Source organism: Bos javanicus, chromosome X (genome assembly GCF_032452875.1).
Source record: "Bos javanicus breed banteng chromosome X, ARS-OSU_banteng_1.0, whole genome shotgun sequence".
NCBI lineage: Eukaryota > Metazoa > Chordata > Mammalia > Artiodactyla > Bovidae > Bos > Bos javanicus.
The window spans coordinates 13,634,490-13,647,220 of NC_083897.1; positions in this window are offsets into that span (position 1 = coordinate 13,634,490).

The following is a 12,731-nucleotide window of genomic DNA, read 5'->3' on the forward strand; positions in this document are numbered from 1 at the left end:
GGAAGAGCCAAGCAGCTGACTCACACACCACACTGCCACGGCCTTGACTTTGTTCACGTACGCTCAGTGGCTTGAGACTCCTGCCCCACCTCGATGTTGTCCTCAGTTGGCACCTTGAGGAGCCACTGCGTTCTCCCTTGCACTGTGAAGATGGCTGCACTAATGGCCCTGGAGAAAGCCATAGAAGTGGCAGAAGCTCGAATCCTGTCAGAGGTGATGCCTGGCATCTGAAAGGGCACAGGCAGAAGTGGGTGAGTTGTGCCAGCTGGGTCTTTGGGTCTGGAGAGGAGCCAGCAGCAAGTAGCACAGATCCCAACCTCAACAGCATCTCCCCTGCCCCAGCTGCCTATTGGGACCACAGGCCTGGCTATGTTGGGGGCTGGGAAGGGAGAGCCATGGTGCAGACTCCAGTGACCTCCCAGGAGGAGCTGCCAGTGACCCCAGTTCATAGCATGATGGCACTGACGGAGCAGGGCTGGGACTGGGGTGGGCAAGGAATGGAGGCAGGAAAATGCAGACTTGGACAGGGTCTCAGGCATCAGGTGGGCCTGAGAGGGTGGGCTGGGGGATAGAGGGAGAGGTTGGAAGCTCAGGCAGACCCCCCGTGATGTTCCATCTTGAGATGAGTGTTGGCGTGGGGGCGGGAGAGTCAGGCTGGCCACAAGGGAGTCTGGGGCTACTGAGCCTGGGCCACAGGATGAAAGATGAACCAGAAGGGCTTCCTGCAAGAATTCCTGAAGCCCCTGGCCTATCCTGGCATAACTAGAAAGAGAAACAGACAGACCCCAGGATCTCACTAACAGACGGCTCAAAGGCTAGTCTTCCTCTTTCCTCTCTCATGAGGGGGTTGCCTGAGATGCTGCAAAGCACCCTGGGCTGAACGTCAGGAGGCCTGACTGCTAGTCCATCCTGCTTCCCAGAACCCTCCTTTTCTGGGCCTCTGTGTTCTCATCTGTACAGGTGATGAGGCGGGATAGGTGAAGTGGAGTCATGGCTTTCAAACTTTTTCAGTCTGAAGTACTTTCTTTAAACAAAACCCGACAGAACAGCTCAACATATAAAGCAGATGAAAATTGGGCTACTTCTCTCATCCCCAGAGTTGTCCCCAGAACCTCCACAGCAGCAGGGATTCCCTTTTAAAGACCCCTGGGTTAGGGTACTGGTCTCTAGACTTGAATATGCATCAGCATCCCCTAGGGGGTTTGCAAACTACAGCTTTTTGGGACCCCCGCCTGAGTTTCTGATTCAGTACATAAGGAATGGGGCCAAGAATTTGCCTTTCTAACAAGTTTTCAGATGATGCAGATGTTACTGGTCCAAGGGCCACACTTTGAGAACCACTGGGTTTATGACATCCATGTGCCTTTCTATGATTCATGCTCAATCAGTGTTTACACTAATCCAACTCAGATGTTTTAAGATATTCAAGAATGGGGGAGCGCCTAGCCTAGTGAGCATGGCATCTCTAAATGCTCTGCCTATGGGTCTCTTTAGGGTTAAAGCCAGGCTAATGACTGGTCCAGGGATTGACAAAAGCATAAGCCTCTTCTTTAATGAGTTTACAGTCTGATATGGCCCCTCCACTCCCCAGGAAATAACTCCCCCGCTAATTCCAGCAAAGGAGGTTATTCCATGTTAAGCATTATCCTTTCCAGACATCCCCTTTTTTCCAGGTAAACTCCCTGGAGAAGGGGTGGCTGTTTGGTCTCTGACCCCTCAGTATTTCTCAGATACTTTCCCCGGGTATAATGAGCATCACCTCTGTCCTCTGTGAGTTTTCCCAGGGCAAGGACCTCACCTGTATCATTCTTCCCAGCATCTCCCATGGCTCCTGGCCCAGTGCCTGGAACACAGTGGACATTTGTTACAAGTTTGCTGAATAGAATAAAGAAAGCATGAGAGCCCCAACTGGACTCAGCCCACGCAGGCCACCAGCTCCCCTCCCAGGCCTGGCTCACAGCCTCCAACCCCAGCCTCTGGTCAAGGTTGCTCCCTTGGGGACTGTGGAAGGGCATGTGTGGAGGGGTGGTTTCCCCATTCACCTGGGATCGCTGCCGTTTTGCAAACTGCTTCCAAGAATGTCGGGGGCCTCCCATTCCCTACATCCTCCTTTTCAGCCTCACCACTTTCTTAAATAAATTGGCACTGACCCTGGTGACAGACTTGATCATTTCCCTTTGCTCCGTGATTGTGTGAAGTGACTGCCAAAGACCGTTCCTGAAGACTCAGCACATTCCATGGGAGGCAATGGGGAGCCCATCTGCTCCCCCCGAGCGCTTCCTCTCCTTTATTGTGCTATTTTGGCTTCAACGTCCCATTTGGACCAGAGCATCTTCCAGCCAGTGGGGAAGGGGAAAGGGTGGGGAGGAGTGCCTGCCTTCCTTCTTCTCTTACTTGTCTCCCTGGTTTCTCGGGAAATAAATCAACAATACTCATACTATGTGCCAGGCACCACTCTAAGCTCTCTACATGTGTTTAGGTAGTTAATCCTACAGCAGCCCAGATGGGGAAACTGATGCCCAGAGAGGTGAAGTCACTTGCCCCAGGCCACACAGTCTGCGAAAGATGGAGGACTGGCCCCAGGCGGGTCTGGCTCTGGAAGCTGAGTTATTCATCCCTATGGGCTCTACCGCCTTGCAGGCCTTGGATTCTTGAGGCTCTGGATCTGGGCCCAGTGGTACCTGAGGCCATGGCCTCTCTTCATCGTCACTATCTATCAGCAAAGCCTAAGGTCAATTGCATTAAAAATGAAATTCTTAACAAACTTATGGTTACTTGGAGTAAAAGGGGTGGGAGAGATAAATTGGAAGATTGGGATTGACATATTCACACTCAGTTCAGTCACTCAGTTGTGTCTTTTTGTGACCCCATGGACTGCAGCACGCCAGGCCTCCCTGTCCATCACCAACTCCCGGAGCTTACTCAAACTCATGTCCATTGAGTCAGTGATGCCATCTAACCATCTCATCCTCTGTTGTCCCCTTCTCCTCCTGCCTTCAGTCATTCCCAGCATCAGGGTCTTTTCAAATGAGTCAGCTCTTCACATCAGGTGGCCAAAGTATTGGAGTTTCAGCTTCAACATCAGTCCTTCCAATGAATATTCAGGACTGATTTTCTTTAGGATGGACTGGTTGTATCTCCTTGCAGTCCAAGGGGCTCTCAAGAGTCTTCTCCAACACCACAATTCAAAAGCATCAATTCTTCAGCACTCAGCTTTCTTTATAGTCCAACTCTTACATCCATACATGACTACTGGAAAAACCATAGCCTTGACTAGATGGACCTTTGTTGGCAAAGTACTGTCTCTGCTTTTTAGTATGCTGTCTAGGTTGGTCGTAACTTTTCTTCCAAGGAGCAAGTGTCTTTTAATTTCATGGCTGTAATCACCATCTGCAGTGATTTTGGAGCCCAAAAAAATAAAGTCTGCCACTGTTTGCACTGTTTCCCCATCTATTTGCCATGTTAAATAGTGATTTCCTGGTGGCTTAGTGGTAAAAAAATCCGCCTGCCAATGCAGGAGACTTGAGGTCAATCCCTGGGTCAGGGAGATCCCCTGGAGAAGGAAATGGCAACCCACTCCAGTATTCTTGCTTGGGAAATCCCATGGACAGAGGAGCCTGGTGGGCTACAGGAGTCGGAAACGACCTAGTGACTAAACAACAACAATATGTAAAACAGATAACTAATAAGGATCTACTGCATAGCACAGGGTTGTTGTTATTGTTGTTTAGTCGCTAAGTCATATCCAATTCTTTGCGACCCCATGGACTATAGCCCACCAGGTTCCTCTGTCCATGGGGATTTCCCAGACAAGAATACTGGAGTGGGTTGCCATTCCCTTTTCCAGGGATAGAACCCGGGTCTCCTGCATTGCAGATGGATTCTTTACCACTGAGCTACAAGAAACTGTACTCAATACTGTGTAATGGCCTATATGGGAAAAGAATCTAAAACAAGTGGATATATGTATTTGTGTAACAGATTCACTTCGTTGTACACCTGAAACGAACACAACATTGTAAATCGACTCTACTCCAACGAAAATTAACTTTAAAAAATTCTTTGCATAGCAAAGGGTGCTCCCCATCCCTTGCCAAAGATCCAATCATTTAATGTTTGAACTCCCAGATTGACGTCAACAGGAGAATGTGGATTCTAGGGTGAGTTGCAGGAGGCTGATGTAATTACGCAAAAACAGCTGTGGGGAATCGAGGACTCACTGTGCGCCCTTCTCTTTCTGCACTGCCTGGTTTACATCTCACAGGAACCCCAAAGTGGGTTGCAGGGAGGAACTAGGGTTCAAAGAGCCCCCAACCAACCACAGCCCTAACCCTTGTGCACTTCGTTGCCACACAAGGTGCTAACTAGCTAGGTGGTCCTCACTGGGATGTCAGGCATCGATTCATTCAATCCTGTATTGATTCATTTAATCCTCACAACAACCCCAGGAAATGGGTTCTATGATTACCCCTACATCCCTATCTCACAGACAAAGCAGCTGAGGTATGGAGAGGTCAAGAAACTTGCTCAAGGTCACAAGCCAGGAAGCAGCAGATCTGAGATTTGAACCCAGATGAGTTACTGGGACTGTCGGCTCACTGATGCATGCTCTTCCCCACGACACTGCACTGCCTTTTGGTGTGGAGGCCATCTCAGGGCCCTTGAGGTGCCATGCTACCATAAACCCAGCCCATCCTTTCTTCTCCATGTTTCCCTGCTATTCCAGGCGGCCAGTAACCACAGCTGGAGGCTCTGGAGTCAGTCCTCGGTTCAAATGTCAGCTCTGTAACTCACCAGCTGTATGATCTCTGTTTCTCTCTGTGCCTCAGTTTCCTGATCTGTAAAGAGGGGATAATAAAGGTAATGACCTCCTAGTGTGGCTCTGAGCATTTAGATCAAGGAGGGTAGATTTCCCCACTACCACCACCTCCTCTTCTCCAGGCCAGCGCCAGCATCCTGCCAGGGAAACAGTGCTTCACGCCCTTGAACTTATCAGTCTCACCCTCCGTGTCTGTCTCTTCCTGTCCCCAAAGAAAGGCAGCCTTCAGTTACAGATTCCCTAGGCTTTTCAAAACTTGATGATTACAATTCCTCCCAGGAGATCAGAGAAACCCATTTCCCCAGCATTCTGAGCAGGAATTCTATTGTCATTCAGTAAGTCAAACATGGCCAAGGTGGCCCAGCCCATCTCCCTTCCTCCCCACCCTGACTATAGGCAGAGAAAAGACAGCTTCGCTGAAACAAGCTCCAGCAGCTCCCCGTGGCCAGAGGCTCCCAGGGAGGAATTCACAGCAAAGGCACCCATTTCAAATATTTATTTGGAATCTGAGTAGGCCTTGCCAAAACCAATGATTGTGAAAGTGACCCTCTCCTTCTTGCCTTCTTCACAAAAAGTGCTTAAGTACTGGGCAGGGAATAAGAGTTATCCAGCATCTTTTCCCACCTTCCTGAATGTCTTTGTCCTGTAATTCTAGTCTCCTCTAGTGTAGTGTCTTTTATCTTAAGCTCAGTGGGGTAGAGCATCAGGCTGCGAGTGAGTAAGCAGTCAGATCCCTTTGCTTAGTTCTTCACCCACAGGGTTGAGCCCTAACCCTGGCCACTGACTGTCCCTAGTCACATTCACAGGCTAAGTATACTGTCACAGAATGAGGGAACTCAAACCTAGAGAGGTAAAGCAACTTGGTCAGTATCACAAAGAACCCATCCTCCATCCCAGCCACATACTGACCATGAATTTCAGACACATTTTACATGGATGTGAGGACTTCCCTGGTGGTCCAGGAACTAGATCCCACACATGCCACAACTATGAGCTTGCATGCCACAACTAAAGATCCATCGTGGAACTTGCCTGGTGGTTCAGTGGTTAAGATTCAATGTTTCCACTGCAGGGGACACAGGTTCGAGCCCTGGTCTGGGAAGACCCCACAGGCTGTGGGGCAGCTAAACGTGAGAGCCCTAAAGCCTGTGCTCCACAAGAGAAGCCACCACAGTGAGAAAGCTGCACCGCAACTAGAGAGTAGCCCCTGCTCTCCACAACTAGAGAAAATCCCACACAGCAACAAATACCCAGCACAACTGTAAAAAAAATAAATTAAAAGATCAAAATAATAAAAATAAAAAATAAGATCCGGTGCACTACAACTAAGACCCGACACAGTCAAATACATAAATATTGTTTTAAAACAAGTATATGGGAGAAGGACATGACAACCCACTCCAGTAGTCTTGCCTGAGAAATCCCATGGACAGAGGACCCTGGCAGGCTACAGTCCTCAGGGTTGCAAAGAGTCAGACAAGACTGAAGGAGGAACAGAAGCTCGCCGCAGGACCCAGAGCTTTTAATGGCGGAGCCAAGACTGTGGCTGAGGACTCCCAGCTCCCAGGCCTCTCTCACCAGATAGGAGCGTGGAAAACTAAAATCTAAAATATGCCCAAGGGCTTTCCTGGAGGCTCAGTGATAAACAGTCGCCCCCTGCCAAAGCAGAGGATGCGAGTTCCATCCCCATTCTGAGACGACCCCCCTGTGGCAGAGCTGCTAAGCCCATGCATTACAGCCACTGGGCCGCTGCTCTAGAGCCCGGAGCCGCAACTACTGAGGTCTGTGGGTACCAGAGCCCGTGCTCTGGAGCAAGAGGAGCCACTGTGGTGAGAAGCCAATGCACCACCACTACAGAGTAGCCCCTGCTTGCTGCAACTAGAGAAAAGCCCATGCAGCATGAAGACCCTGCACAACCATAAATAAATAAAATCATTAAAAAAAAAAAAAAAACAAGTATATGGATGTATCAGTTGAAAGGGATCCCTGTTACTAACATTGCAACTCAAGGACAGGTGAGTGGCCAGCACATCTTTGTCTCAGGGGGACCCTGCCTTCCCACAGTGCTGGGGCTGTTAAAAAGTGTTCTTGCCTAGTGAGAGCGATTTCTATGATTAAAGAAATCAATAAATTGCTATTGAATGCAGTCCAACTTCACTTACTCAAACTAATTGGAGTTAGCCCTTCAAATTAGTGAATCATTTGTATTGTAGGTTACTCGTAAAGAAACAAAGCTTTATTGCTTTGAATAATTCACGATCACTCCAAGTAGGCTAACAAATTGTAACCTAATCGAGCTCTTAGGAGACTTGCCTGAATGAAAAGATTCCCCAGCATCAATCATTTGTACACAAATGATGCTGCCAAAGGAGTAACAAAGTTTGTTGCCTTGAAGTATGGAAACTCAGTGCATGGAGCCCATTTATTCAGATAACTCTTGCTGCTGAGAGTGAGCAAAGTAAGGCCAGGTAAGGCCCAAGCCACCCGCACTTGGTACTTATGGAGTGTCTTCTAATGAGGTTTTACTGTAAAAGGAAACAATCATAGAGTGACCTTAGGAGTAGCAGGTGCAATCTATCCACTGATGGAATAAAAGATAGTTTTGGAATACTGTCACTTCCTTTCATTTTTATTCCTGAGAAGACATTAAGGAGGAAAAAAGTTACCAACGCAAGTCAAGTACCTCAGCGCTTTGTCAAAACCCGGAACAAACATTAAAAGGAAAAAAATCTGAAGGTCGAGGAAGGGAAATAAACAAGAAGAGTAAGTAAAGCATGAATCATCCACCACCACCTGATGGTTCCTTAAAAATAAAACCAGGGAAGGAAGTAGAGTCCGTGCCACAGCTTAGCATTTTGCTAGAGGACCTGGCACCGACTCTGCACCCTTTATCTCACAGAAGGAACTGACCTTTGGCTTTTGACTTGTATTGCCTTTTCCTCAAGGCCCCAGAGAGCCCAGAGTGAGATGATGCTCACCCACAATACTGGTACCCACCTCTCCCCTGGATGCTGGGAGTGGAAACAGAAGAAAAGCATCCTATTTGCATCAAATTGAATTACTTACACCTTGTTTCCCAAAGATTTCAGGTGGCTTACAGCAATAAAATAACAATAAAATAGAAACAGAGAGTCAGGAGCAGTGGAAATATCAATAGAACTTTTTAAAAGCCAAGTGTAAAATACCCTCAAGGCCATCTCGTGTTGAACCACAAGGAGCTAAAAAGAACAGAGTTGAGATTCAAACTGGCTCAGTCCAATGGACCATCTCCTGAAAGAGCACAGGCTCCCCAGCTGGACCAATCTTTAAGTGCAATCTTGGGCTAGATCGCTAACCTCTCTGAGCCTCAGTTTCTTTATCTGAATGATGGGTTTAATAAATATTATCTGTTTCATAGAGAATTCAGTGAGATGATGCCTGCAAACCACTGAGCCCCACTGTCTGGCAGAGAATACATGTTAAATAAATGGTAGCTGTGAGAACTCACATGAAGACAGCCTCACATTAGCAATGCAAAGCATTTGCCCATGATGGCTCTTGTCTGATTCTCACACCATCCAGGACCTGGACCCAGGATCACAGAGAAGGGAAGCAGAAAAGGGTGGGATGTTTTAGGGCAAGCATCCTGCAGGCCGTGGTACCTCTGAAGGATGGATGGGATTGTCAGAAATGGAAGTGCAGTAGGGCCTCGGAATGAGGCAGCAGTGTATAGGGGCAGTAAGAAGACCCCCTAGAGCAGAGGGACAGGTGGGAAATAAGAGAGGGGGGGGATAGGGCAGGATGGGCTTGCGGAATTGCTGGACTCTGGCCAGATGGTGAAGGAATTTGGATCCCATTTGACAGGAAACAGGGAGTCATTGAAAGATTTTGAGCAGGTTGAGCAGGGAAGGATGTGACATGTTGAAAGGGATGTTTGCAAAGGTGGAGTCCATCTGCTGCTGTCTGCTCTGTGCAGGCTGGGGTGGGGGTTGGGAGGAGGCAGAGATGGCAGGCCAGCTGCAGGGACCCAAGGAAGAGACAGATGGCAAGAGCTCAAGCTGAGGCAGTGGGGATGGAGAAGGCGGGCGATGCCCAGTCCCAGTGAGAGGGGTACGTATTGTGCATCTAGACAAAATTCAATGAAGGCAGGGACAGTGTTCACTTTGCTCAGCATGGTATCCCCAGGATCTAGCATAGTGCTTGGCACAGAGTAGGGGATCAGCAAGTATTGAATGAATGAATGAATGTGTTTCTGCATGCCTCCAATGCAGACAGATACTGAATAAGCATAAGAATGGCTGCTCCGCCAACAACAAGCAATAGTACAAGTAAAACAAAATAGATGATCATCGTCCCAAAATCTCACTGCTTTCACTAACTTTCTTTCACTGTTCCTGGACCTACACTGACAGTCTGATATAGGAAGGTGAACCAGGAAAGCCAGACAGGCTGAGAAAGACGCCACTTAAAGCAGAACACGTATTGACATTAATGTTCTGTAGGAATCATACCAAATACACATTCCCCAGACAGTTCTCGTAATATAGGGACATCACAGAGAAGGTAAATTATGGATGAGAGGAGATTTTTTCAATGGGGGCATTTACCTTACAAAAGAATTAACTGAAAATCCACTTAAAGTGGCAAACTGCCTTGTTATTATACTTAAGACCAGGATTTGACTTACTAAAATTGGATTTCCATCCAAGACAATGTAGAATAGTGATGAAAAGCCCTGATTTGGGAGTCTGGAGACCTAACCCTTGGTCTAGGCGAGTAGCAGAACAAGGTAGTTTATAAAACAGCCCTAGGAAACAGCCTGGGTTTATGTCCTGGCTGCACCCCGGGCAAATGGCTTAGCTTTTCTGAGCTTCAGTTTCCTGTGATAAGAAAATATCTGATTCGGCCTCATAGGGTTACTGTGAGGATTAAGTGAGGTCATGTGTATAAGGTGTGTGGCAGTACCTGTAGGGTCTCGGTGAGGATTGCCTTTGACATTGAATCTTAGCTATGTGACGTTGGGCAAGTCATTTCCTCTCTCTGGGTTTTGGTCTCCCTTTTTATGAGCCTGAGGTTTCTTTCATCCCTACTTTAGGAATGTGGTCCCTACCTACATCCCTACTACAAATTCATCACCGAACACACATAAGGGTGTCTCCACCCTCTAGGGTCCCCAGTTGATAATTCTGCCCTTAGAAAGACCAGTGGGACTCCAAGAAAAGTGAGAAGGCCCAAATGGACACAAGACTAGGATAGATGCATTTCTTTAATATACTTTGAGAACATCCCAACTTACTCACTTAAGTTCCACCCCTAAATTCAAGTTTTTCAGCCCCTTGAAAGCTGCTCTACTTCATGAATCATCTTCATTGCAGAGCCTAAGGGAGAGTGATCCCAAGAGCATGTCTCTTCTCTGAACAGCTTCCCCAGCCCAGTTTGAAATCAGGATCCCGAGTACTCTTTCAGGTTTCTCTTCCTCACCCCAACTCCAACCCAGGGAACTGTGATACAATCAACCTCTGCTGCCCTCTGCTGTCTAGCCCCAGGCATGCAGGCTCCACTTGGGCAGGTTCAGTCTCTCCAGCCCCTAGCTGCCACCCTGAGCTCAGGAGCACAATGCTAATGTCTTCTGCAACATTTGCCCTCAACCCTAATCAATACAAACACGCATTTAGTCTTTCCTATTCGGACCCGACAACGTTCCCAAGCCACAGCTGTCATGGTCCACGAGTTTGGAGCTGCTGTCATCAGCAAAGAAAGCGAGCTGATCTACGCCTCCTTCTTGAAGGTTCCACAGCCATTTATTGATCCTGAGCCTTTGCTGTGTGCAGGGCACTGTACTAAATGTTGCATATGCATTATCTTAATGAATCCTGGCCACAACCTTGTAAATAGGTAAAATTATGATCTCCTCACATGCCGTAACTAAAGATCCCACATGCTGCAACCAAGATCAAAGCTCCTACATGCCGCAACTAAGACCTGGCACAACCAAATAAATAAATAATTTTTAAAAATAATTGTTATCTCCATTTTACAGAAGAAAGTGAGACTCAGAGAAGTGAATGTCTTGCCTAAGGTCACAGAGCCAGGGAATGGCAGAGATGGAGCAATTGCCACCAATCCTAACTGGTTTGCCTGCCTCCACTGTCTTCTCCTCAAACTGGCCTCCATACCCATGGTCGGTGGGTAAGACTTTGGAGCTGCTCTAGCAGCTCACTTTCTTGGCTGAAGAAAACAGCTCCAAGCTCATGGACCACAGTAGCTGGGGCTTGGGTATGTCCGTTCAGATTATGGAAGATTGTATGTGCGTCTGTGCTGATCAGCGGAGACTGCAGATGCTTCGGAAGACAACCACAAAGATCTTCAAAAGTATTAAGAGGTGGAATTGACAAAATATGGTTTCTGACTGACTCTGAGGGCAGAGGGGAGGGAAGGGTCTGAAGTGGTTGTCAATGTTCTGGCTGTGGCAACTGGGTGGCTAGGGATGCCAGTCACAGAGTTGGGAACTTGGAGATGTTGGATGAAAAACCTGTTGGGGTACAGGAGAAATGAAGAGATCCATTTTGGAAATGGTGAGCGTGAGAGATCCAAGGGGAAATGGTCCAGGGGCAATTGGTTTTATGAGTCTTGAGCTCAGAAAAGAGGTGTGGACTGGCATCCCCTTGGTAGATCAGTGAGATTGTCCAGGGAGAGTGAGATACAAGAGAAAAGAAGATGGCTGAGGGCAAGGCATCAAAATTTAAGGTGGAGAATATAAAGCAGTGTAGGCACTGCTTTATAGGACTAAGGACTAAGAAGTAACCATGGAAAACCAGGAAAAATGGTCAAGGACATCAAAGAAAGGGAACGTTTAAAGGAGGAGACATTTCTACTAGATCAACTACCACAGAGAGGTCAGCGCCCTTAAAATGGTCTTTTAAATTTTGTCATTAGAAGGCTATTCTGGTTATTGCTGTTTTTTGTGTGTTTTTTTTTTTTTTAAGAAAGTCACTCTAAAACTTAATGGCTTAAAACAACAAAAATCACTGTATTATCTATCCTACTTGCTTTTGTAGTTTGCACACATTGGTAATTTGGGGCACTGAGCAGTCAGGCTCAGGGTCTCTCACACAATCGCAGTTAAAATGACTGGAGCTAGAACACTGGGTAACAGAGGCGGTGGAGCAGCTGAGGCCTAGCCGGGCAGCTCTCTTCCTCCATGTGGTCTCAAGGCCCCTCCAAACCACGTGTCTGCATGGGCTACCTTGAGCTTTCTCACAGTGTGGAGGTCTCAGGCTATATATAGGTGGGCTGATGACCTGGCAGCTGAAGGCTTCCAAAGTGAGGCTTCTGCATTTGTATATGCCAGAAACAAACAATCCAAGAAGAACTTAAGAAAATAATTCCAATTATAATAGCATGCAAAAAGATAAAATATATATCAGTAAATATAGCCAATGAAGTGAAAGACATGTATACTGAAAAGTACAAAACATTGCTTACCAGAATTAAAGAACACCTAAATACATGGAATGGTATTCTGTGTTCCCGGATTAGAAGACTTAATACTGTTAAATGGCAATACTGCCCAAAGTGATCAACACGATTCCTGTCAAAATTCCAGTGGCCTTTTCATAAATAGAGACACATAGAGAATAAACATATGAACACCAAGAGGGAAAGACGGGGTGGGATGAACTGGGAGGTTGGGATTGACATATACACACTTCTTGTTGTTGCTCAGTCGCCAAGTTGTGTCTGACTCTTCGTGACCTACTACATATAAAACCTACTGTACAGCACAGGAACTCTACTCAAAGCTCTGTGGAGACCGAAACAGGAAGGAAATCACAAAAAAAGGGGATATATGTATATGTATAGCTGATTCACTTTGCTGTACAGAAGAAACCAACACAACATTGTAAAGCAACTATATTCTAATAAAAATGAA